This window comes from Mugil cephalus, chromosome 21 (genome assembly GCF_022458985.1).
Source record: "Mugil cephalus isolate CIBA_MC_2020 chromosome 21, CIBA_Mcephalus_1.1, whole genome shotgun sequence".
NCBI lineage: Eukaryota > Metazoa > Chordata > Actinopteri > Mugiliformes > Mugilidae > Mugil > Mugil cephalus.
In genome coordinates this window covers 2,521,302-2,548,966 of record NC_061790.1, presented here as the reverse complement: position 1 = coordinate 2,548,966, position 27,665 = coordinate 2,521,302, and the positions used below count along the sequence as shown (strand labels likewise).

Genomic DNA, 27,665 nt, shown 5'->3' with positions numbered 1-27,665 from the left:
CTTAATGTAGTCAATTCATAGTTTCGATTCATTGTGTTTGGAATGAATACGGCAGGATTTACAGTGTCACATAAATAGGCAGCACAGTGTTGTGGTGGTTGGCGCTGAAGCTCTGGTTTTGAACTCTCCGTGCAGGGTGGACGCCCCCAGGTGGGTTAATTGGTGATTCTAAATGTGCAGCACAGTGAGTGTGAATGATCCCTGGTGACATGGTTTACCTACCCTCCCTGGAAACCTCCAGACGATAAAGGCATCTAATGGGTTTGCTCCACCTGGATTTCAATGTACTTGTGCACTGGCAATAAAGATATCTATCTATAAACTGGAACAGATAATGAAGGAATTACGGTCATGGCTGATTCACACAGATTGAAATCGCTGGCAACCTCTGCAATTCTTGCAAAACACTAGACCGGAAACCAGAATATCTTCTCCGGTTCACATATTCATTCTTGAGGTGGAAAGTAGCTGATTATGTTCCAGCAAAGATCAAATCATTTGGTTTGATTGGAGAAGAAGAAGATTGGTTGATTGGTTGGAGGACACGTCCCAAAACTACGTGAGGGCTCAAGGTAATATTCACACAGAGGAGATTAGAGGTCAAGTGTAAAGAAATCTGCATGAATTAATATCTGAATTTTGCCAATGAGCGTTAATGACTTGGTTAATGTCTGGAAATTGCATGAAGCCCAAAATAGAAACACTCTTCTGCCTAAAGGCCTAAAAAAAATGAAAAATAGTTACACATGCACTGAGCTGAGATAGTTTCAAACAATATAGACTGACCAAATGAAAGACCCAAAAGATAAAGCATAAATTTATAAATAAAACACTTTTTCAGGAGACATGATTTCAACCAGCAGAGACAATGACCGAGACAGAGACTGAGACGCCCCCAGCCATATTTAACCATCAAATATTAATGCGGTAAAGATGGAATACAGGAAATTAATATTCCCCATTAACAAGGAAGACGAGTGAGCGGGGTAATGGCTACCTTACGGCCTCCGTTCAGCTGGTTTACCTCTTCACTTCTACCCTGGCAAGTTGCTCTTTTTCCTGATGACGGGATCCAGATCAGGTCGAGCTAAACATGCTGCCATACCCTCATCTGTTCCACCTCATATCCAACGTTCTCACTTCCCCTTTCACTCTTTATTCCACGCTGATTCAATTCATAACCCCTTCATTTCTTTTTTTTTGTTGTTTGCTGTGCTTTAAATGCCATTCAGTCACATTTCTGTACTAAGTTTCTTTTTGATTCAGTCAGTGGTGGTGATGGTGACTTGGCACATTGCATCTTCTTCTTTTTTGTTCATTTTTTTGGACACCTTGTCGCTAATGAAGAGGAAGAAGATTTTCTGATGCTACAAGGGCGTGGCCTTGGTTCAACAGACCTAAAATAAATAACAACAAAAGATCAGACTTGGCTGAAGCCTGATACTGATCTGATTTGATGATTTTGAAATTCCTAGATCTTCCACGATACCGATGGGGACATCCCTAGTTAATGTAGCTCTTGTTTGTTTTCAGTTGTATTTTTGACCCACTTTCTCTTCCTCTGTTTACTCCAAACACACTGGAAACAGAGCATGCGACTTCCCGTAACACAGGAAATTTATGTCGACCACATGAGGTTTGTTGTATGAACAGTTTGCTTGGATGGGCATTTTAATCTGAAAAAATATTAGAATTTGTCAGTTTGTCAGTTTACACGTCAAAGAAAGCGTCCGGGTGGGGTGTCCGTGTTGGTGTGGAGGGTAGTGCATTGTTTGAAAGCTAACAGGAGTTAGCTCGTCTGTGCAGCTTCTCAGTCATAGATTTCAGGAAATAGCCAGAAATAAGAATAAGAAGAAATAAGAAGCCTAAGAAAAGCCTAAGAGTTTCTTGAAGATGTTTCATCCAAGTCTTCAGTTCTAAATGAAGTGAAGGTGGTTTAAATAAGAACATCTGTGGACTGGTGGAAGTAGCTCAGGACGTAGAGCGGTCGTCCAATAAACCTAGTCTGTCCGTTGTGTCCTTGGGCAAGACACTTAACCCGCCTTGACCCCTGGTGTATGCCTGTGAGTGATATTTAGTGGCCGTTGGCACAAGTTAGCAGTCACATTTCCATCAGTCTGCCCCAGGGCAGCTGTGACTACTGAGGTATTCGATTGTAAGAGCATCTAAAAATGGAAAAGCGCAATATAAAACCAATACCTTATTATTATTATCATGTTACCCATCAGAAACTCGTGACTAGTGTCTGTTAACAACCCGTCATCAGTCAGAGACTCCAGACCCAAGGCGTGAATGGGGCTGAAACAGTTTCAGACGGTCTTGTGGGTCCTTGTCCACGTCCTCTGTTCAGAGAAACATCCTCCAGTTTGACATAGACGTCATCCTTTACTCCTCTTTCCAATCATCTGTCTTCTCTGGCTAAAACGTGGTCATTGTTGTCATTCAGGGGCCTGGGTCAGTGATGCATTTGGGGCTTTGCGTCCATTTTCCGTCCTCCCTCCTCCACCTCCTCCTCCTCCTCCTCCTCCTCCTCCTGCTCCTGCTCTGTCCTCCTAACAAGGCGGATTAAACATTTTCAGACTGAGAGCAATCCAGATGATCAAGTATTTATGTAAGCTGCGCTGTCGCGGCTCAGATACATACAGAGACTCAACATCTGTTTCGTAACCGGCAGTCGCTGCTCGCTCGCTGTGTGTGTTTGTGTGTGTGTGATAGCTGATAGTCAACAATAAAGCTCTGAATTATAAATGTGCAGTTAATGCTTAGGAGGGAGCGGACATCTATCTGGCCCGCTTAGACGCGGGTCCTAATGTTGGTCGTATTGGTTTGTTTTCTGTTTGCTGCTTATTTAAAATATGAAGCTTAAATATGAAGCATTGAGACATAAATTCTTACAGTATCATGCGAAGTTCAGCTCCATGAGGGGTATTTATGGGATGCAGGCTGTACATAATTCATAAATCTGCTTGTGTGTGTCTGTGTGCGTTTGTGGGGATGCATTATACATAGTGTATACATCAGTGTTAAACCAGGCACCAGCTGCAAAGTGCTAAGGTTTGCAAATATGCTGCATTGTACAACGCACACATGCACACACCCGTACGCCGCAGATACACACTCTGTAAGTACATTCCGGCTCTGACCCGAGGTTTGCCCCGCTGTGCATGCATGAATAATATCAGATGCACCGAAGTTTAGCATTCTGGTTCCACAACGGGACGGGGCCTCGGTGTCAGTGACTCACGCAAACATATACAAACATCAGAGACCTGCTGGAGACACAGAAGAAGCAGGAGTGTGTGTGCATGGAGAGACTGCACAGCCTGGTCCCTGCACGGTCACATCATTCTGTGCACTCAGTGTGTGTTCCTACGTGTCTGCAGGGTGGTGCGGCTGCCTATGTCTGGTTGCTGCCTACATGCATGGCGTTCATGTGTTAACATTTGCATGAATAATACAGCCCTTATTCTTTCTGTAAGTTAAAGTAGCGTCCCAGGTCCGCTAGCAGGCTGCAGGCCAACGTTTCCGACCAGGAAGCAGGGTCGTTTTCAGGAGGGGCTATTTGTAGAGATTTGCATTTTTTTTTTAACACTTTCATAGTTCAGTATTAAAGTCAGGATGCAGAAAATTCTGCAGAAGTCCTGCGCTATGTGCACCCGCGAAACAGAGCGTTGACACTTGGATTGCTCGTGCATGTTGAGAATATTTGTCTTATGAACCACACATCCAAGTGTCCTTTAGCAAGACACAGAAGCCAGAGTTTCTCCCACTGCCTGGCAGCGGTGCATGAATACGTGTGCCGTTGTGTGAATGAATGGGTCGATGTAGTAGCTGTAGAACGAGACCATAGACGCTGGGTTTGCAGCTACTTTTCCTCCTTTTTTGACGGTTTCTCGCATGTTACTCTCGCATGTGCATGGAGTTTATTTACACGACTGGATCCTCTTTTTGTTTCTCTGGTGGTTTCGAAACTACTCAACAGATGGCTGCAACGTTCCACAGAAAGGCGGCGATGTGCCGGTCAAGGCCGGGATGAAGTGAAGCGTTTAAATCTGATTTCAAGGACGCACCCGATGGTCTATGAATGAATGAAGGGATGCCTTTATTGTCATATCCTGTCAACGCACAACGAAATCTACAGCGTTTCTGTTTCGCGCCTGCACACACCCACGTATGTACAGTAGATGTGTGGATTAAAAGGAGACAGTGCTGGTTGGTCAGAGAGGTGTCAAATAAAGTGGCTGTCAGCGGTGGGATGTGTGTGATCACGTTTCTTTAAGTTGCACACTGATCGGCCTCACTTCTCCTTTGTACACGACACCTACAGCTTCTTCTTTGTTCTTTCTGCACGTGGCGTCCTGGAAATCTAACCGTAACCTTAAAGCTTCTGGTTGAAGTTTTTTACTCCGAGGGCGTTTCAGGTTAACAGTTAGGAGTTCTGCGGACTGCAGACTAGTTGACGGCTGTCAGATGTGTTGCATCTGCTGCTCCGGAGGATGCGCTGCACAGATATCTGCAGACACTTGTGACCTCCTTGCTTCTGCAGGGCGTGCGCCAGGCAACCAGCTGTTGCTTCTCCTCGTCGCTTCGCGTGCGCGCTCAGAAATCATCATCCTCACTTTGACCTGAAGATGCGCTCTAAAGATATTCATTTTTTCTTTCTGCGTATTTCTGTTCAGTATGTGTGTACTGTATGTGTGTGTGTCCTTGCAAAAGTGCCGTACGTGTTGGCCCGTCGCTTCCCCACCAGCCGGGGCCCCTCCGTCTATTTCTGGCTCTGCATCACGCCTGGGCTTTACTCCTGTGGCAAGAGGAGTGTTTCTCTAGGGCTCCCACTCTGCTACAGACACACATACTCTCTCTCTTACACACACACACACACACACACACACACACCTTCCGACAGACACACACTCACATGCCTGCCTGCCCTGCCTGGGGAGAGACGGAGTGAGCGCGCTCAGATGTAAACACTCACACTCACAGGGAGAGAGAGAGAGAGAGAGAGCGAGAGGCAGAGAGTGACGGAGGACGGACGGAGGCATGGATGAACCGGACGCGTCGGGAGTTTAAAGTTTGGTTTCGTGTCGCGGAAAAGTGTGTGAGAGGAAAGGGAGAGAACGAGAGAGAGACGGAGAGGGAGAGAGAGAAAGAGAGAGAGGGTCGGCCGGTCTGTTACCGTGGCGATGGAAGGAGGGAGTGTGAAAACAGAGGAATGCTCCCGGTGATAAAGAGAGAAAGAGCCGGCAAGGTTGGTCTATCTATCTATCTATCTATCTATCTATCTATCTATCTATCTATCTATCTATCTATCTATCTATCTATCTGTTGTGGAAGTGCTTTCCTGCGTGTGTGTGTTTGTGTGTATTTGTGGCTGATTGTATATATGTGTGTGTGTGTGTGTGTGTGTGGTTGAGTGGAGGGGGGGTCCTCATCCACCGTTGTCGTGGCGATATAGCAGCCGTGAATGACAGCGTGTGGTGAATGTGTGTGTGTCAAGACTGTGACACAGACCATTCATCCATCCATCTATCTATCTATCTATCTATCTATCTATCTATCTATCTATCTATCTATCTATCTATCTATCTATCTATCTATCTATCTATCTATCTATAGTGCTGTTGATGGACACACACATTGGACAGCTGACTGTCTCACACAGTGGTGTCAGTTCCCTCCATTAACCGAGGGGTGCCACCACAACACACACACACACACACACACACACACACACACACACACACACACACACACAACAACAACACACACACACACAGTTCAGCCGGTTTTCTTGTAAATCTTTGTTTGTTTGTCTGTGTGTTTGTGTGTGTGTGTGTGTGTGTGTGTGTGTGTGTGTGTGTGTGTGTGTGTGTTTGTGTGTTTGTGTCTCACGTCTCCCCCGCCGCCGGGACGTCCCTTGCATAACAAGTTACTCTAGTGTACACTAACACACACACAGACACACACGTGTGCACACGGGAGCCGTGTTGAGGTGTGATCACCTTGTGTTTCCTCATTTTTTCCTCTTTTATTCTTTTATTTATTATTGTGTCTCCTTCAATCGTCCGTCTCCGTCTCGTCCTCTCACACCTTCTTCAGCTATTTCTTCTCCACCTCTTACCTCTGAGAAAGACACTTACACCCAACTGTTACACTCTTTGTCTTCTATTCTTCTCTACTTTCATTTTTGTCTCTTTTACTTTCTCGCGTTCTGTCTCCATCCTCTGCCGAGGCTTTTATTTTGAAGTTTGCATCTGTGTCTTTAAATCTGGATTCATTTGCTTTTACACTCTTAAAATAGTTTTTTTTTTTTTTTGTTTTGAACCTTCATCTTCTTTTCCAGCTTTGCCTCACGTTCTGTTTTATTATACTGGAGGTTTTGTAGTCGGAGCCGGTGGAAAAGATGCAGCTGTGCGTCTGGACGGCTCAGTAAATACAGTACATGGAAAGACAAATAAAGTGACGGACAGAAACATGAGACCGGCTGGCAGATGGGAAGTCACTCAAAAACAGAGACAGGCGGACGAGTTGACATTCAGACGTTCAGACGAGTAAACTCACAGAAGAAGACAGACGGACGGACGGAGAGACGGACAGGTAAACAAATAGAGGAAAGACGGGACGTAGATGGAAAATAAGAACAGATCTAAAGCCTGACAAACAAAAAGGGGGAAAACGGTTTGTTTGGCTAAATTGTCCCGAGAGACCGAGAGGTGCAGGAAAATACGGAGACGATTAAAGAGCTGTTCAGCGTGAGTGATGAGGCCGGTGCGTCAATACATGTTGGACAGACAACCAGACGAGCAGACAATCAGACGGACCGACACAGTGACAGACACACACAGTTCCTCCCGAAGAGAAGAAGAAGCAGCGTAGGAAGTCCTGCCGCTCGGGCCAAGTGTGTTAAAACCATTTTTCCATTCACAAATTCTCAGACAGTGAAGTGTGCAGCTCCTGCCCCTGGTATGTGCACGTGTGTGTTGGCCGTGCACGTGCGCTCACGTGCGGTGGACGGTCTGGAGTCGGAGCGAGTGGGCGACACACGTCCGCCCGTTTGATTGCTTCTTTACTCGTGTGGAGATAAGTGCGTTAAACGAGGAGGGAACGGGGGAGGAGGGGGTGGGCGAAGGGGGGGGCTGTTGTTTTGGAGTCTGAGGATGGGAATTTTCTGACATCTCGCTTTCCCAGAAAAGATGATGTTATACATGTTGGTTTATTTACTGTGACCACATCTTTCCCCCGCACGCACCGAGAGCTCTGGTCGTAAACGTTTAGCGCCCGGGCGGCCGTGGTGAAAGGTCCTGTTCCTGAAAAAGTCCTGAAAATCCGTCACATCCAGGGCTGGGTGCCGTAACCGAACATGTTTATTACGGTATTTTTCAAAATTCTGACGGTATATTACGGTATATTCACAACATTTCCTACTGGTTGAGGGAGGAATTAGTGCAGTAGATTGACTAAGGACGGACTGTTTTACTGTGATGATGAGTAAATATTGTAGAATAATCCCACACTAGTAGTAAAACAGGTTTGCGTGGCCTCGTGTTAGTACTGATGTGGAAATCTGGGGACATTTACAGCTTGGAGATAAAAAAAAGAAGAAAAGAATTAAAATTTTATCAAGATGAAATGAAAAAACAGGGACACATTCATTTATTTTGACACATTTATTCATGTTTAAACATATTTAAATTGCTATGTCTCTAACATCAATAGCACCGTAATAACCATAGTCCACGTGCAACAATTTTTTTCTCATTCATAAAAAGCTAAAATTGGGGACACTTTCGGGGACAGCTATAGCCAAGGGACAGGTCGTCCAAAAAAGGGACTGTCCCCAGGAATCAGGGACATATTTTCCCTCTAAAAAAACAAAACAAAAAAACAACCAACACAGCACCTTTTATTTGGCTCAAGTCTTCTCATTCTGCTGCTTAAGTTTTTGAACCTTTCCACCTTCACCCCCTCACAGTGACACAGTCGCACCATGTGTGTTTAGAGGCGCTACAGTGAAAACGGTCCGGTCTGAAACAGTGACTCGCGGCGCATCAGTAAAAAATGACCGGTGTTCGGTGTGAGCTGGTGAATCACCCAGACCCAGTCACACCAGATGTATTTGAGCCGATTGAAAAACATTTTTTTTTTTTACATTGAACAGTAGAATAGTGCAGTGTTTGAGAACATTCGGATGCTTTTTTTTTTCTCACTCCATTCATTTGCGTAGAGTATGGAAATGAGCCTGCTTTCATGTCGCTGTGTTTATGTTCCTTGGTAAAGTCAGTGTGGCTGTTACTCAGAAAAGATCTTCTGCTGTACAGGAAAAGCATTTTTGCCGTTTTGAATACGCACACAGCACCAGCACCGCGGACCCGTTGCAGCAAATTGGTCGTAGGTGTGAGTGTGAATGGTTTCTGTCTCTCTGTGCTGGAGACTGGAGACCTGTCCAGGGTTAAGACAGTTATGTCCAGCATCATGTAAAATCAACCCAACGATCGGATTGACTCGGCAGAATCAGAGATTCCAGCTCAACGTTCCAACGTGTTTAAAGGTTAAACTGTCAGTGGTTGGTTTTATCTCATCGTCCAGGTGTGATGTGTTCAGGTCATATATCTTTAGTGTGAAAACTTAAATAAATCTTGGATCTAACTTAGAGAAATGCTAAAACTTCAGTTTCAGTGAGTTCCTCAGTTCTTCGGAACGTGAATGTCTTCGGACATTGGCTAAAATCAGGAAGTGGGTCTGATGAAAGTTTACTACAGACACATGCAAATATTTATTTTAAGTTTTTCTGAGTTTTGCTTCATATTAAAGGATTTTTATCGTTGAACACATGCAAATAATTTGCATGCAAATAAGACACATGCAAAAAATTTGACTTATTTTAAGTTTTGCTGAGTTTTGCTCAGTATTAAAATTAAAGTAAAATTAAATTAATTTTAACATAAGGATGAAAATACGCCTTAATTCAAGACTTTAAAGACATATAAACCCAAACAGAACCATTTCATTAATCAAATAGTTCATCCAGGTCGAGGCTGTAATCACTGTGACGCCTCCTTGAACTTTGAGAGCTGATTATTGTTAGAAATTTCCATGGAACTGAATCAGGTTTGCACCTTAGCGCGTCAGCTTCAGCGCTCTGCGTTATCATCTGTGACGTGCGTCCATCTTTCCGTCGGACCTCCTGCACGGCCGCACTCCTTTGGTGCGTTTGCATGTTTAATAAGTCGACCACAAAACTCATGTCTAACACAGACACACACACACACACACACACACACACACACACACATTGACGTGCTCCAACTGGACAGGTGGCTGCATCGCCTTGACGTCCACTTTTACGCCACACTCTACATTCATACATTCATCTCTCTCCCTCGCTGCAGGTATAAGCCCCTTATACCTTCTGTGCTGTAAATGATGCCAGGACCACACACACACACACACACACACACACACACACACACACACACACACACACACTCGCACACATGCACACACACACTCAGCAGGTAGTGGCAGCGTATCATAGCCTCTGGTCGCCTGGCGAACAGAACTTCACGATGGAGGGATGACGGGAAAGAGGGATGCACAGATGGAGTGTGGAAAATAGAAGAGAGGGAAGGGTGGAGGGAGGCTGAATGGAAGGCGAAAAGGAGGCAGGGATGGATGGACGGAGGGAGAGAAAAGAATTAAATACCGAAGCAAAAGAGGCGGAAAGTGACGGAAAGATTTAAGGCGACGTCGGGCAGCTTTTCGCCCACTGATCAGTTTTGAGTTTTTTTTTGCTATTTTGCTTTATTAACATGTTTTTTTGTCAAAGAAGTTTAAAATAAAGGTCAAAATGCTCATTCGTTTGTTCATTTCACTACACTTTGTTGTGTTGAGGCTCTAGTTTCCTCCTAAATTCTCTAAAGTCCACTTCAGCAGCTTTGACACAAACCAAACTTTACACATTTATTCCTAAGTACATTCTGTTTATATATCATTCAGAGCCTGATTTATAGAACATTTTACTCCAGATATCCAACATTCCTCCTGTAAATACCTGGAAATCTAATACGTTAACAAAATGAAACAAGAATTTTGAACCTAACTTCAGCCATTATTCAGATTCTTGTTCTGGAAATGTATGCAAATTATTGCATATTTAAGTAGGTGTCACCTCATTTGCATATTTAAATATAAATTCACAGAAAACTTGTAATACAAAAAAATATTGTATTTATGTGAATAATGAACTGGAGGAGTTTCATGGTGATGTCTGTTAGTTAAATCTTTTACCGTATTCACCTGTAGCGTCCGGCCTTAAAGGAGAGAGGGATTAGTTAATGAGGGAGAAGTGGGTGAGGTGGGTCATGAAAGGGTGATGACGAGAGAGGCGTGAAAGGGGGAGGATGACTTAGAAGAAGAACCTAAAATAGTTTCCTCCTTTCTTTCTCTTCCTCCTCTTCTCTCCTTTCATCCTCTTCTCCTCTTTCTTCATATTAACTTACGTCCGATCCTGCCATCTCTCCCCTCCTCCTTTGTCCTGACTTCACCTCTCCTTTCACCTCCCGCTCTCCCCCCCCCCCTTTTGTCGCCACTCCTCTTGTTTTCCTCTCACGTTGCTTCCTGATCCCTCTCTCTTTCTTGTTAACTTCATTATTGCCTCTTTCATACATCCCGTCTTTTCTCCGTCCCCCTCCCCTCCTGTCTTTTACCACTTATCCTATTTGCATCTCCCCCATCTCATCCTGATTTCTTCTGTTTTTCCATGCCCACAGACTGCGTCGCCACGGTTTCCTCCTCCTCCTCCTCCTTTCTCCTCGGTGCACATTGCAGCAACATGTTCAAAAAAAAAAAAAAAAAAACTTCCCAGGAACGGCTCGGCTGCCTCCTCTTCCCTCTCTCTGTCAAAATGAAAGAAAAACGATAAAGGGGCCCCGGCGCTGAGAAGACATGGAAACTTAGAGGAGTTAACTGTTTTCTCTCTGCCAACCCCCCCCTCCCTCCCTCGTTCCTCTCCTCCTCCCAGAGGTGTGAAAGTCAGTGTGTTTGTGTGTGAGGCTGGAATGTGGAGGCTCATAAGTCACCTCTGATTTTCCACTCCCGCTGGGACACATCCCATTATCAGTTTTATATGAAACTAGGAAATTCCTCTGTGGTCTGTGTGCGTGTTTGTGCGTTTGTTGGGGGCCAAGCTCTCTGCAGATTACCAACGGTGTGGGCTTCCACAGCCTTTTCAGTTTTTGTTAAAAGTTTGGTTTCGGGGTAAAGGTTGTGATTAGGTTAAGGGCTGGAAAGTCCATTCAAAGACAGACACAAGAGTTTGTATGTGTGTGGTCTTGTTTTCATAAAGTTGTTGGGGCCAAATTCATGTTCAGTTTTCATGTTGTGGGGCCATATTTTGGCCAATTTTCTGGGCCCCACAACCTTTTGGGGATTTAAAGTAAAGATTGTGATCAGGTTAGGGTTGTGGAATAATAATGTTATGGGGCCATTTTCCCTACGAGTTAAAACATCTTCAGACTTTGTTTTAGGGTAAACCATGTGATTGGGTTTGGGTTAGAGAATGCATTATGTCAATGGAAAGTCATACGTAAAGATAGAAACAAGATTTTGTATGTGTGTGGTCCTATTTTTAAGAAGTTGTTCAGGCCAAATTCATGTTCAATAGAAAAGTTTTCAGGACCCTGCAAAGTGTAGTTGGTTTAAACCTGGTTAGAGATTACAGTTGTACAATCAGGTTAGCTTTAGGGTTGGGGTTATTGTTGCAGAATACTCACATCATGGGGCCAATTTTCTGGACCCCCACAAGCTTTTGTTCATTAAAACTTGGGGCCAAATTCATAAAATTGAATAATAAGGCTGTGGGGCCATGATGTCCTTATGGGGCCAATATTGTGGGCCCCACAACCCATTTAGGATTAAAACCTGGTTAAAACTTGGTTTTCACTTAAAGATTACAATTAGGATTAGAGTTAAAAAATGCATTAGATCAATGAAGTAATTTCCTAAGAGGAGTTTGTATGTGTGGTCTGGTTTTTATTAAGTTCTTAAGGCCAGACTGATATTGAATTGCAAAGTTGTGGTGATGTGTTGCTGTTTTGTGGCCAATTTTCTGGGATGTGCAACCTTTTGTGGGTTAAAACCTGGTTAAAACTTGGTTTTAATGATTATAGTTAGGTGAGGGATAGGGTTGTGGTATAGTAGCTGTGTAGAGCCGTTTTCCTGCATCCCGCAACTTTTCGAGGATCAGAGCGTGTTTACACCTGGTATAAGGGTACAGGTTGTAATTTGAGTAGGGTTAGGCCCTTTATTGAGTTGGTTTGTGTAACGGTGCTTTCACGAGAAGCTACAACGCATTTTCAACAGATGCAATAGGACGCTGCAAGCTGATGTGTTGGGAGAGAAGCGCGACATAAAAGTCGACCTTCAACTTTTGTTATTCGCTTTTCTGACACTGTGACATGTCAGCCTGTTCTGAGCATTTCACGGATGAATCGCTGGCTTCAATTGAAGCATCCGACGATTTGATGACGTACGTCACCAAGCTTCTTATGACGGCCACTCGGCAACAACGTCACTGGCAACACTGCTTTGACGATTTTTAAATCCCCCATAATGGTTAAGGAAATGCTTCGTGTCAATGGAAAGTCCTACCAAAGATAGAAAGGCATGTTTGTGTGTATTTGTTGGGTGGGAGTTTACACTAGGTGTGTATTTGTGTATGTGCGGTGTCTGGCTTTAAAATGAGCAGCTTAACAGTGGAATAAAAACTTTCCTTCTCCTCTCATTCTCTCTATTCTGCACCGCCTCCATAAAATCCTACAATTTTCCCTTTTTTTTTTTAAGTCCAGTCCAGCTCAACACACTAATACGCAGTGAACTATATCAGTCTTCAGGTTCAAAGTCATTTGTTCCAACCTAATTAAGTGGAATTTGTGGATGTCTTAGAAACTTGATAGGCCGGTTTTATGTTCAGACCATGTTGTTGGGTTCCTAAGCTGGTGGGAGTTGTTGGAAACGAGAACGCTGCTTGGAAGATTTTTTGGAAACTTTGATTTGTTGGCTTAAATTAGCAGGATTAAATGTCTGTGGACCTTATTTGGAACAAACAGGCATTTGTGTTTTTGGATGGATGTTTGCTGGTAAGTTCATGCTTTTGGTGATAATAATTTCTCATTCAGTGATGTACCACCTTTTGGAAAACACTGAGTGAATGATTTGAGGTTATTTGCTGGAATAACTGGTAAGAAGACTAAAAATTTGATTTTTTTAACATTATTTTTAGCTTTTATGGTGTTAAGTTGTACAGAGTTGTGAAATGGGAGTGCACTTTTGTTCCTCATTCTGTCTTTTCCTTTACATTTTATTCTCCAAACAACATCCTCACTGTTGCTGAGAATAAAAGCGCTGGGACTCTTTGAGATGGTGTAACGGTCCTTTAAATATTTAAACTTTTTTTCACCTTTCATTCATAAGATACTCATACCAAAATAACAACAGCCAAACTCACCATTGCAGTGGAGGAGAAGCCAGTCGGATGAGGAAATAGTGTCAGTAATTTGAATTAAGGTGATGGCTTGTTTAATCATTTGGACCAATTATGTAACCATGAGAGTGTCTTGCCTGGTCCAAGCTGTAAACAAGCTCCAGCGGTTGGTCACATTACGTTGTCTACAGGAAAACCAAAACAGCTCTTTACATATCTCTGTTAATTTCATGGTGGGTTGTTGCTTGATTGATGGTTTGGCTTTGTTTTAGATTTCTTGAATCACATGTGAATGTCAACTGACTTTGGTTAGTCGGGATTGGTGTCAGGGTTAGCTGGCCAATCAAAATGTTTCATATGTCAAATAAATGGATGTAGATATTTGCACTTTATTGTTAGATCCTACCCTGGATGGACAATCTTACGAGACCTCACAATGTGATGTCATGATGTGCAGAGAGGAGCTGCACAAAAGCAAAGACAAACTAGAGGAAGAAGCCTCTGGAACTAATGACAAAACTACTTTGAGAAATCAGATCAGAATGGAATCGATTCAAGAAATCAGCAGCGATACCCCAGATTGTTTAGTTGCAGATGGGTTGACTTATGATTGATTTGTTGCTGTGGTTAGTTTGATATGAACCAGGGCCAAAAAGCCTGGTTCACTGACATCAACGTAAAGTCAAGATGGACACCAGGGATTTACAGAAAGTTTCCATCTCAGGGGACTTGAGTACAAGTACAAGAGACTCGTGGAGCTCCAGAAACAAAAGAGTGGTGGTCATCCAGGCCTCTTCATTCACACCTTCTCATGGTAATGAATCCTAGGGTTGAAGAAAGGACTGCCACTGCAGCAGGAGAGCCAGGGTCACGCAGAACCAGAGCTAGGATACAAGTAGTCACTGTAAGAGTTCACTGTTGGAGAGAAGAGGGGAAAAGGAAAAGGGAAGAGATGAAAATAGGAGGCTTTATTAGTTCCCAGTCTACGTTCAATGGAAAATCAACGCAGGAATATTCCACATCTCTTTGTTTCTCTCCTTCCCTCATGTGTCTCCTCTCCACCTTAATTTTTCCGTTCTCCAGTTTGCGAAGCGCATCGGAAAAGAAGCAGAACCGGGGAGAGAGGGTTGTGATTAGCTGGATTTAATCCCTCGCTCGCAGAAAGTCACGTTGCTTTAACGGTTGTTTTTCACATCAACTTTCTTTTTTTATTGGGCAGCACACTGAGCAGAATATCAGGGAAGATGGGAAAAAGATTTTTTTATTTTTTTTGTATCTGCCAGCCTAAGGTGGTTAACAGATTCCAAAATTCACTTGCTGCTTTCCTCATCCTGGCTCTCGACTACGCTGCTTAGGAGGGAATCAAACTCCAAATGATAGTTGGTCACCGGCCAAAAAGTGGCTGGTTCAGTAGACAAGCCTTCCAGACGCAGCCACTGGTTGCCAACATTTGGCTGGTGGCTGGTGGTAATTTCCCACCCTGCAGCCTTCTGTTCCAGATGTTGAGGATCTGAATCCAACTTGTGACCTTGTTTCATGTCACCCCCCCCCCCCCCCCCCCCCTCTGTCTCTCTGCGCCGAGTTTTTCCTTTCATCATTTATTTCTCATTCTTTTCTTTTGGACTTAAAATAACAGTCTTAATACGAAGGCTTAGCCGCTAACGATGCTACTGTTGCAGCCACTCTCATGTTGTTTTGTGTAAACTTTGCAAATTTATCAGAAGCTTTTCTAAGTATGTTTTCAGATTTGCACCCAAAAAGAGAACACATTTCCTTGATCGTGACCTTTTCTTGATGGTGACTGTGAGAAACAACATTGGTCAGCAGCTTTTCTTGGAAAAAGATGCACATGTTGGACATTCTCATGCAACTATTTGAGCTTATATTCTAAATTAAATCACGTAACTTATCAGTCATATCAATCTCCACTTGCGTCCTAGCCTGTCAGCGGTGTATGAACTCGATAGCCCTCCAACCAATCAGAGCCGTTCTCTTGTAAGCAAACTCAACTCCACGGCGCTCAGACGACATGTTCGACCATGGCGCTGTTACTCTCTGCATAAAGCCTCGCCCAAAATGATTTGATTAGCCCAGCAAGCGTTTTCCTGGCCACAATCAGTTTCCAAAGGAGATAATCCAGACCAACTTTCCAAAACTTTTGTGAGCAAGGGAAGTCGGGCTGGCTTCCAGTGGTATTGACGTCCAAAAACTGTTAAAAAATCGAGTAAAAGAAATGAGTCACGCTGTTGCACTGAGAACATGTTCCTCGAGTTGGTACTTTGACCTAATTTTCTCTTCCTGCTGCCACAAATGCGCACTAATGAAGCAATATTGATTCATCCGCATTAGAAAACAGTTGAATGGTATGTGTCTGCAGACCTACAGGAGCACAGTTCTAGACCCTACTCTGTTCATCAGCTGATCAAAACTTTAAGAATGGGTTAGGGTTAAAGAATAGTGGAGCTACTTGTTACTGAGTCCTTTTATGACACTTTCATTTCTGTTTTGAAAGAGTTTTCAGCCTTTTTTAAGTTATTGATGTTGACCCTCTCCTCGAGACGCAAACCAGCTAATGCATCTGAAGACGTAGAAGTGATGTAAAATAAAAATGGTGGTACGTATGACCTAAAATGCTTCTAAAAAGCTGATTTTCTTTAAAACAGCTGTTTTATATGAGTATTATGTATTATGTCCTCACTCACACTCTGATCGTCGGCCATATTGGCCTCCAATGACAACCCCAAACCTCTCAGCTAACAGTAGCTCTTCCTAGCCTTCCGGCTAAGTAGTAGCTCCTCCCGTTTCCTCTTTTGAATAATGAATACAGACTAGCGCCATCTGCCTGTGTACATAGTTATTTCCTTTCATGCATGTGCAGAATCTACCTATGCACCATGCGGCTGTTGGTTGTAGTCTTGGTGATACGTTCAAGTGCAACTTTTCGGTACAGACTCGATGATAGTTCTTTGATTTTGGTCTTAACTTGCTTGAACCAGATTTTTCTCTCATTATGTCTTTAAATTTATTTGGGTTACAAAAGCTGCAACAAGAGCAATAATCTTCAAAAAGATGTCGCTTTAAGAGCAATAATTCATGGGTTTCCCTTTAACTCCTCCAGTGTCGTGTATCTTACATCAGCCTCATTAGGCTCCTATCACTGTTTGCATTCACACTAATGATCTTAACCTGATTAAGGCTCCTGTGCACAATCGACTACTGAAACCAGAGCATCTCTCATCCACTTAATATATGTGGTTATTAGATCGAAAAAACAAGATTATCTCCATTAAAATAATAATAATAATTAACTACTTTGATTATCTCTTTCAGTTTAAAAGTTTGTGTGTTTTCTGACATTAAACCGAATACCCTTTGACTAAATTAATTAATTAACATTAACCCTTTAAAGGTTCTTTTTTACACCAGCCTGGAAAATGAGTGGATTGTGAGTCGCGGTAGCAGCAGCGGTTCTAAAAATCAATAACCAGACCGGATCAGGTTTCGCATCGGGCCTCTTCTCGTCATCGAATCATTCCCTGGACTCAGCCTAACAGGATTATGGGTAAAACACGCCAAGGAGCTGCATTGTAGATTAAGTGTGATCATGTTGTTAGGAGTAGTCCAATAAAATCAAAAAAAAAAGAAGAAGAAGAAGAAGGAGAAAAAAGAAAAGGTCTCGACCCGGCACAGCTGGATGGCTTTATTTCCCTCTTTGGAAAAACCTCCGTACGCTCGGATGGAAACGCACAACTCAGCCTCGCCATCTGTGTGTGTGTGTGTTTTCTGACAGACATGAAACAGAAAAAGAGTCTAATCGTTTTTTCCCTGCCTCCGTCCCGGCAGCCCAGAGCGAGAGGAGAGGACGACTCGGAAAAATCAGATCTGAAGACAGACGTCTCACTGTGTCTGTCTGTCTGTGTGGGACATGTGACTGTCCACCTGTCAGTCAATGTGGGTTCTGATGCTTTCCACCCATTACGCCGTGTACATATATCTGTGTGTGTGTGAGTTTCCATTCAGTTTAAACCTTGTGGCAAAGAATCAGATGAATTGAAGGAACTTTCCTCCCTGTGAGGTTTCTGTCTTTCACTTTCTTCTTCTTAGTCTCTTTCGTTCTCAGATCACCTATCTACCATGTCTTTCTTTCTTTCTTTCTTTCCTTCTCCCCGGTTCCTCTCTTTTCTTTTCCTTTCTATTTCCACCCCCCCCTCCTTTCCACCGTCACCCCTTCCTCGCCTCCGCTGCCATGCTCTCCCCTCTTGCCCCCTCTTTTCATTCTTCTCTCGACTTTTGTTCACTCTCTCCTCTCCCTCTGTCTCTTTCTCTCTCTGTCATTTCTGCCTTAATTAAACATTTAATGCTTCTTCCTGTGTGTGTGTGTGTGTGCGTGTGTGTGTGTGTGTGTGTGTGTGTGTGTGACAGTTGTAAAGGAGGCTGTTGTTGGGGGGCAGGTTTACAACTCACCACTTCCTCCACCACATCCTGTTTGTTTCCTGGACTCTAAACACATGAATACATGCGAAGCCTGGAATCAATCTACAAATATGCCGGACTAAAAATATATACACACATATATGTGTATGCGTTTATACACCTACCAGTCAAAATGAGTTCATTTCACACGTGTGTGTGAGGTGCACCTGTATGGATATAAGATGCTTCATCAGTACAATGAGACTAAGGTTTGGTTCAGTTCCTGGTTCAGTTCCTGGTTTCGTTGAAGCAAATCGGGGTTTTACTTCAACTAAACCTCAGAAGCGTATGATGACAACGGATAAAGGAGCTTTGTGAGGAGCTCAGAGAAAGAGCTGTTGTTGCTCATCAGAAAAGGTTCCATGACCATCTCTAAATAGAAAAGGTTCCTTCTCTTTCATGACTTTTGAGAAAACAATGACGTTCTGAGTCGTTTTCATGCAACTTCTTTCCAACCTGTCGCTGATGCTACAGAATAATTCATGTTAAGCTAAATATTTTTAAGCCTTTAATTCAACAACTCCCACTCATGATCCTCCTCCTGTGTTTTCTTACAGACTGACCCCGCGAGGACACCTTCCGTCGTTACAACCAAACGGAGCACGTGCCGACCAACAGGTGAGCGTCCCAACCCACCCACTCTTAAAATAAATCGTCTTCAAGCTGGAATCACTCCTCTGAGGCTTTTCACAGGACGCCGCTATGTGTGTGTGTGTGTTGTGTTGTGTAGCTTGGGGTTTTGGGGAGGTGATGAAGTGTGTTGTTTGAGCAAACACCACCGTGAATCAGAGGATTAAACGACGTTTTTTTCCGTCCACTTGTCAAACTCTTCTCGCTCGTAATCTGACGTTCGCATTTTCAGGATAATTCAGTGTTGTGTTTTTAACCCGCGGACGGTCTCCAGACACATGTCTGGAGCACGTTGAACAAGCTGCGTTTAAAAACAACATAAATCCACTTTGAAGGAATTTCACCAGATGAAAAGCAGAGATGATTCGATAGTGGAAAAGTATTTTACTGTAAACATGGAGGATAGTAGTTTACGTTCTCATCAGACCAGCGTATGAGGCGTCCAGTCTCCTGCACAGTGGTAGTACTATAAAGACAAACTTAAAGAGGTAAATATAGGATGGTAATTTGGTTTTCATCCCCGTTCCATGATATATGAGATTGAAACTCTATTCTCTAGTTACCTACTGGCCTTGAAGTGGCAGTCTCTAACTGGTGCAGGCGTCTCCTGGTCTGAGAGGCGACGGTAGAGAGTGGAGCGTCTTAGGCCTTTGTCCGATTCAAGGATTCTTCCTTCCTGAATCAACAATCACCAGAAAACTGTGGTACTATGTGTAAAAACGAGAGCAGCACTGTGACCTGGGAGAGACCATCTTGTTCCACATATAGTGAACTTGAGTACGGAGCATGTACCGCTGTCTTCAACCATCACGGTGGGAAATAGTGTTGGCTATTGATTCTGATTTCAACGTTCAACGTTTTTCATGTCAAGGACCCATGTCCTTGACATGTAAAAAATGTCTGATCAACCAAATATTTTGCGACCCCTCTGCAATACCTACGCAGACCTTTGAGGGGTCGTGGACCCCTGGTTGAAGACCTGTGATTTACAGAAACTTCAGCTTCACAGCTGTTTACTTAAACTAATGTTGTCATTGGTGTTTCCACAAGACTTTATCTCTAGTTCCACATCTTTTCTCCAGCTCTTTTCTGAGGTCAACATTTTTCAGTCCATTTACCTAATAGTGCTCCCGGAGTTGCTTCTGTCATGCTTCGGTCTTGAAAACCAGCCAGTGAGATTTGGAACGAGAGGATTGCAGGAAATGGCGTGTATTCAAAAATGTTCTGATAACGGATCTCTGAAATCAAAGCCCAGGTAGTTTCTGAACTGTGGCACTTGCCTCTGGTTTTAGGACCAGTACTGACATGTTGATCCTGTTATTTACTTTGGATTCTGTGGGGAGTAGTGGTTCAGCATTGGCTGAATGATTTGCTTTATTTGCTTTCTGAACATGACTGACAGGTTTCTGGATGGTTTTGCTAGTATTGTGAAGAATTTTTTTATTTATTTATTCATTTTTTTGCGGATAACATTGTAAAGGAATCCTGTTCCCACTGGCTTTTTGTGGTGTCTCCTATGGAGCATTTCTGCTTTATTTTTGGACCCTATTTATGCCGTCCAATGTCGTTACTGATCATATCCTCGAGCCACTTCACTTTGTTTCTGAACTGCTTCCTGGGTTTTCTGGTTCCTTTGGAGTTTCTACTGTTTACACCTGCTTTCTGGAGCGGCCTAACTGGTGTCTGCGCTGTTTGCTGCTGCATTCATCCTCGATGTGGTGTAAATACGACGAATTCCTTGAATGTTGAATAAGCGGGGGGAATGCTGAATTTCAATGTGACCACAACCAGAAATGGAACTGGAAGTCAGCTGTGACACACACTCTCACTGCAGGGAGAAAAATACCATTAGCCAGAGAAACTCAAAAACTCATTTTGATGTGTTAGGAAGCTGTAAAAGAAACATTACCTGCCCCGACATGTCTGCACACACACAAACACACACACACACACAAACACACAGGCTGTATTATAAACTTTACCAAGTTACTACAAAGGCAGTGCAAGTGGTACCAGCCAAAACATGAAACGATATCGCGAAAGAGCGAATCAGTGCAACTGAAGATGTTGCAATGAGAGGATGTCTCATGGTGAAGTCATACCGAAGTTGTGATGATTGCTTTGTGAAAGCATGCACGCACACACACACCGGAGGACACACAAACACTCAGAGAAATGACTGGCTTTCAGCAGTATGCCGCGCACCAAGGTTACGAAATCAATTGCGCGCACGCTCCTTTCAACACACTCCTTCTTAGCCTCCATTCAAGCCGAGACACGACTCTGGAAAGATAAAAATAGAACCTCGCTGACCTCTTGCTTCTCGCTCTCAGTCCCTCTCCTTTTCATTTCCATCCTGCTCCCTCACCTCGTTTTTTTTTTTTTTTTTTTTTTTTTTTTTCCTGATATTGTTGCAGCTGTCTTGCTCCAGCTGGGTAATGCCTGTACTCTGACACAGGCAGAGAGGGGGTTGTCAGGGGTCGGGCCTTCGAGGATTTCTACTCTCCCCAGTGGGAAATGTGGCTTACATCAACACAGCACTTGCACACAATGAACTAAACGTACACAAACAAGATATCAAATGAAAAAATGCTAGTGATTCACCGCCAGAATGCGAGGAGAGAGTTTGTTTGGTTGCAAATTTGTGGTCCCGAGTAGAGGATAAACGTGGATGTCAAACAGTTTGAACTGGCTCACATTTACGGGTAACCGCAGTATTTGGATAGAGCTAAACAGCGGAATAATGCGCCCACGCTCGGTTTATTGACACCGAGGAGGGATGCAGTTGCCCCCAACAACCCCTAGAGGTGGCCGCGCGTCTGCGTCTGATATTGTCGCCGTCAGCAGAAAATCCAGCTTGTTGTTTTCGCAGCCCCACGCACGGCAGCGGCCTAAATGGAAATCCATGTTCGCCTGCGGAGAGAGCGAGGAGGCGCACGCAAAGCCAACAGGTGGCGACCAGCTGCGATAGCGACTCCAAGCTAGCTGCAATATTGGAAATATTAACTCATGAAAAACAGCGGATTGTTTTGGATTTGGAACAAGCAGGCGTCTGCTGTCGATTAAGGCCGGAGCGAACTTGACAGCAACGACAACAACTGCATGAAACGATTCAGCTGTACACGCTGTCAAAGAGGAGTTTTAAAGAGAGTAAAAAACAAATAACAAACCCCGCTTCCCCCCCGGAGGCTCCCAGTCTTTATAAGGATTTAAATACGAGCAGGTTAAATGTCTGTTTGAGAGACAAAACATTAAAGGTTTAAAGGATACACAAGATGCACGTGGTTGAAGGGTTCAGATAGAACATAACTGGTTTGTGTTCAGGAACCCTGCTCTGTAACAAAAGGCTAAATCTGAGAGATTTAGCAGATGCTTCCAGAAAGGATAAAAGTTTGATGAATACAAAAATTATGTGAGTCATGCTTTTTGCCACTTACATCATCAAACAGCAGATGTGAGAGTACATTCACTAGTACACAAGTGCTGCATTAGAGATGCGGAAAGAAAATATTTTTACTGAGTCATGAGTTTCTCTTTGCAGTAGTTTCTTAGTTTTAATGCTGCAGTTTTTTTTTTTTTTTTTTTTAATTATGAGCTTTGTCCACATGTTACTTACATGTTGGTGAGTAGCAAATGTAAATCCTTGTTTCCAGTATCTGCTGTGACCTTCTTGTGCAGCAATAACATTGACTAAACGTTTCTGAGGGTTAAGGGTTAAGAAGTTTAGCCCATTCCTCAGAGGTGAAGTGATTCTATACTTGGGTTTCCCTACGTTACATCATAAACATCCACAAATGTGTCATTTAGATCAGACTGTGACAAAATCCTTGATATGTTTAATCTAAATGAGGAACTGAACGACACTCGAGTCTCATTACATTATTTTTAAACACTTGTGAACAGATTGACCTTAAAATCAACTTGTAATCCTGGAGATCCCCGTCACAAATATGTAACATTGTCTTGGTTGGTGTCTCTTTGTTTAGTTTCTCGATGTTTTGTGTCGTAACCCTAACCCTAACCCTGTTTATGCCCAAAACTTTTAAACGGCACATTTAGCATTGTATCTGAAACAGAAGAAGAGGATTTGTCCCCAAATTTATCTCCAACCCTGAATGTCTTAGAGGACGTCCAAAGCTCCTTCACGTCTCCAATGTTGCGGTTAGGGTTAGGGTTAGGGTTAGGGTTTATATTGAGGTGGTCAAATGAGACAGTTTTACTCTGATTGTCAGTGAAATACTAGTGATCACATAAAATAAACTGGACTCTTAAGCTACAAACACCGTTGGACCAATATTTTTTTTTGTTGTTTTTTTTGGTGCAGCCCTTTAAAATATAGGAAAAAGGAGAGTTATGACTGGCACAGTATCATATTCAGCTCATTGGTGGAACACAATAACTGACATGAAGTGTCTTAAGATCTTTAATAAATCCAATAATCCCTGTCATCAGATTATAATAACATTACAGTGTGGATCCTGCTGCAGGCTGCAGACGAGTGTGGGATGCTTTAATTTGACTGTTTCCTACTATAGCACCTTATGGAGTCAGGTGTAACCTTCAGGGTTTCGCTGAGTGTGCAGCAGCATAGAATGAATAATGGGGAAGGGGCAGCGCTGCACGGCCTCGTTGTGCCCAATTAAACTGTACCGCTCCACAACTGCGATGCACCGCGAGGACGTTTCGTGATAATCAGATGGTTTACAGCAAAGCGGACGTCCCCGGCAACCCAGCGGTTGGTCAATCAGAGATGATGTAATTGACCCAAGTTCCTCATTCTGTGGTAAAGTTTTCTTGAACTCGGGATTCTGTGTTCATGATTAACTGGATCCAGGCTGGTTGTCGGAGGCTTTTCTGGTGTCGTCCGCAGGAGCCGTAGTCAAATATTTCAGGTCAGGACTCTCTAAAAATTCTTATTGCTTGGATATTGTACTAATAAACAAATGTTCTGCTTTTGTGGATCATCGGGGGAGCAGTCGAGGGATTTGGAAGAGTAATGACCTTATGACTGACCCAGAATCAGGGTGTTGATTCCTTTAGTAGGAGTCAGGGCTAACATGTAATAATAATAATCATAATAATCATCATAATAATAATAGTTTATGGCAGTAAAATCTCTTGAGCATGGGGTTTGAACAACATCAGAAAGTTCCTCTGTGTACGTTTCACTTTTTCCATTAGGTAATGGTAACTTGTAAACGTGGAAGGTATTTGTTCTTGTGCTAGCGATGATGAGAGTGTGTGCTCTCGTAGTTTTTTATTTTTTATCTTCCGTCGCTGCGTTTGTTGACGGCTAAGAGTTTAGGGCTCACGGGTCAAAGATCAGATGTATGAAAGGCTACACAGCTGTGTCGTTGCCCAGTGTGTCTGGTTTTGTTTTCGTATTTGAGATTGTAAAACCAAAATGAATGTCTCTAGAAATGTCAGCGCAGTTGATTATTTTTTGACTGAGATTCAGTTTGTCTTTGTGCGTCTTTGTTTAATCTCTCCGTGTGTGTCTCACTCCCCCGACTCAGTTAAGCTCAAACATCCATCATTGGCACGAGTGTCGCTCCTGTGTTGCCAAAGCAATAAAATACATAACAATCTGGAGCTTTTGTGTGTTGGGGCGTATGTGTGTGTGTGTTTGTGTGTGTTTGTGCGCCCGTGTGTGAGGTTGTGTTGATGTATTTCCCATCAGCCCTGGTCATCCTTACCCAACCCTTTCCCAGAATCCACCACTGACTCATTTGAAACAAATTTCGAGTCAGCTGTTTGACTTAAAAGCTTACTAAGAGAGAAGAAAACTGCTCAGTTACGTTCAAGTGAACATCACGTACTGTACGGACACAGCTGGCCACACCTGCCGAGGTATTTGCAACCTGCCGAACTGGACGGACTTGTTTCCTATCAGTTTTTTTTTTTCTTCCATGGGGGAAGCATCTCTGTTGTGGAATGCTCCACGATGGAAAAGTAAAACGGTCTTGTGAAAATCCACATGTGAGCAGCCTCGTAGAAGGTTAAAAGGGACTCCTCTGGGAGTCAGCGCAGCCTGGAAGACACCTGATGCAGGATGCAGCCGGCGGTATCTCCGACCATTATGATTAGTGGTCGCCGCTTAGTTCCTTCGGCGTGTTTACAGAGAAACCACATCAGTGGCACGCGTGGAAAATCCCAAACGGTTCCCATGCAATTATCACGTGAGCAGCTCCACATGGTAATGACACAGTAGGTCCCGCAGGAAACATGGGTCCGAAGATGATTAACGTCACAATAATCATGATTTAACATAATTCGGTAAATCACGTCACATCTTTCAGCTGTAAGTGATGAGTCTTATTCTGGTTTTGATTTGCTTTTGGATGTTTTGTGTTGCAGTGGTGAGATGTGACTTTTACTCAAATGCTTAAATACGTTTTTTATTATCTTTCCTTTTTTTTTGCAGTTCAGCGACATTCTGTTTAATATGTCAATTTTACTTTTCACTCCACAAGATCATTCAATATTTCCTTTTTCAAGTCTAATTACTGAAAAATTGATGGCGTTGCTTTTTCCCATCAACCTGTCTGGTGTTCATTGCTTATATTTATCAGTTCCTACCTAACCTAAATGTTTTGCACACTCCTCCAGTCTGCCTATAGTGCCTCATATGTTCGTACATTTTTCAGCCTGGACACTTGTTATCTAACAACCATCATCACTGACATAGTATTCTTAAGGCAGTAGCTTTATTAGCATGCTGAATACACACTAGGGGTTGTTCAGACTTGTTGACTTCACTGTTGTGCCATGACTTTAAGCGCCATGTTGACCCGTCACTAGCCGTATAAAATTTCGGAAAAAAATTTCAAGAAAGTACAATTGCGCAATTGTATGCGTTTCCATTAAAAGCTCTTTAGTGAATGAGCTGTAACGCTCGTAAAGTCTCATCTTGCCATATCCCATAATTCTCTTAAAATTTCGTCAAAGCTTCACTTTGAGGAAGATGAACTTCAAATGAGTCTACAGCATCTCCAGTGACCCCAGTAATGAGGAAATGCGAAAAAAAAAGAGTTTCCATTGCACTCTTACGTCTGAATTGTACGTGTTTCTTTGTAATTATTGCTAAATTTAGGTTTTACGCATTTCTAGGGGGAATGGAAATGCAGAAACTGCTCACATGACAATAACAACATGTGGAAGAATATTAAATGCTACTGAGTTGCTGCATGTTTGTCTACAGGCTGTACATATCTGCAGTTCACAGTATGAACAGGTCAAGAATATATATTTCATTACTTTCTACTGTGGTTTTTATTAGTGACGTCCTCAGAGACTAGCTGGTGTCGACTCGACTTTGTCACAGAACAGTTGAAAAAAAGAATACTCACCGAGCTTTTCAACAGGAAATGCTTTGAATACAGGATTTATCCATTATCCATCATATATGCGTTTCTTCTTCTTTCTTTTTGTTTTCCACCATCACCTCAGTGCTTATTTGCTCAATTTGAGTTCCTACTGATGCTATATTGATCAAAATAAATGACCTAAAAGACTTCCCAATAAATAAATAAAAAAATCATTATTGCGGATGTATATATGAATTACTTGTCATTTTTGAATGTAGAGCAGCCTAACGTGTGATATACTTTAAATGACTGTAACTGCAACACGATGTCATCCTGCAAAATGCTGCAGATACATGCAAGAACTCTATCCTGGTAGATTCCTTCACGTATAAATTATGGATTTTGGCTCTCTACCTTGTGATTTATGTTGTAGTGGAAGATAATATAATTAAGTCATAACTGTACACAGTCCTGTTTCTCTTTCCATCTGAGCCTAAAACCACTGGTCCTGTCACTCAAACTGTACTTCCCGGAATCGTTTTTTTTTTTATGTCTTTGTACAAAGTCGTCGTCTTTAAGGGCGCGTGGATTTGATGCAAACTTCCGTTGCCAAGAGCGAAGCGCGAGAGAGCTCAGTCATACCAGGGGGGCGGAGGAGCAGGAATAATTAAATGTAATGTACGCGTGGGCGCTCCAGAGTGTGAGTGTGCGCTGCCTAACGATGCTTCAGCCGGGGCATGACGACTACAGGTGTCGAGTGCCAGGCTCCTCATCGCCATGGAGACAGTCAGCTGTTCGCGCTTCAACTTCTCGGAGAGCGGGGGGACTTAAGGCGTCATGCTGTGTAATCTCGACGCAAACACGCACACACAAACACACAAACATGCAACAACCCCCGAAGACTAAAAATATGCATGCAAACATACGCCCATTAACACGTCAATACTTACACCGGTGCTGCTGCACACGCATTCACGTGCCTGCTGCATAAACACACCGATCCGGTGACTCATGTGAATATCACAGTGTGTTGATTCAGTCACAGGTGCGAGTTTAATGTCTCCAACAAGAGGCATAGATTGGGCAAGGCAGACGTTTTCCGAAAGGTTTTCTTCGGCCTGAGGTGTCCGTTTGCCTGATTGGCAATCCTCTTAGGACTCACTTATGAAACTGGATTTTCTCAGTCGGAGCTAATTATTGTTGAATACTTAACTGCAGCAGAGAGGAGACGTCTGAGTGGATGGTGTGTAGGAGGCAGACGGGGAAATGTACTTCAGGCTGGGGCTGCAGCAACTCGAACATCTAAGGCGTCAATTTGCGTGTCATTGTTAATTAGTTCACATTGCTAAAGGCAGTAGTAGAACCAGTAGCTCAAAACTGAACAGCATCTTGTTGGTGGTCAGAGCCTGGTAGTCTTTGTTGTGTCCTCACAAGTCATTACCGAGATTCGGAAGCGGATGCTAATGGTGACGCTAATGGCGAAGCTAATGGTTATGCTAATGGACACCACGTCAGCGCTGCTTTCCATCAATGTGTTTCCCTACATATACACCACCTCTAATACTAAACCAGCTCTAAGTGGGTGTAAGTAACCTTTAGCAGTGGTTAGCATCACAAACAGCACAAAAGTTGTGGGTTCTAAGCCGCCTCCCTTCCTCTCACATAGACGTGAGTGTTGGGTTCGTTGTTGATCATGAACCAGCCGACCTCAGCCCAAGTCGCTGGAGTTAAACCATAGTCAACGTCATACGTGCTAATTAACAACAGACTGC

At 43.2% G+C, this 27,665-nt stretch overlaps 1 protein-coding gene across 3 annotated transcripts in view; it reads left to right on the top strand.

Moving 5' to 3' along the window:
- The window catches only part of hivep2a (HIVEP zinc finger 2a), a 117,985-nt gene that overhangs the window by 38,929 nt on the left and 51,391 nt on the right, over positions 1–27,665 (top strand). For 2 of the 3 annotated variants that reach the window (XM_047574343.1, XM_047574340.1), the window contains exon 3: positions 18,514–18,574. The gene's annotated coding sequence lies outside the window, so the exon portion shown is untranslated. Of the gene's footprint in view, positions 1–4,630; positions 5,252–18,513; positions 18,575–27,665 lie in introns of those variants that run through there. The other variant, XM_047574341.1, reaches the window with a different exon arrangement.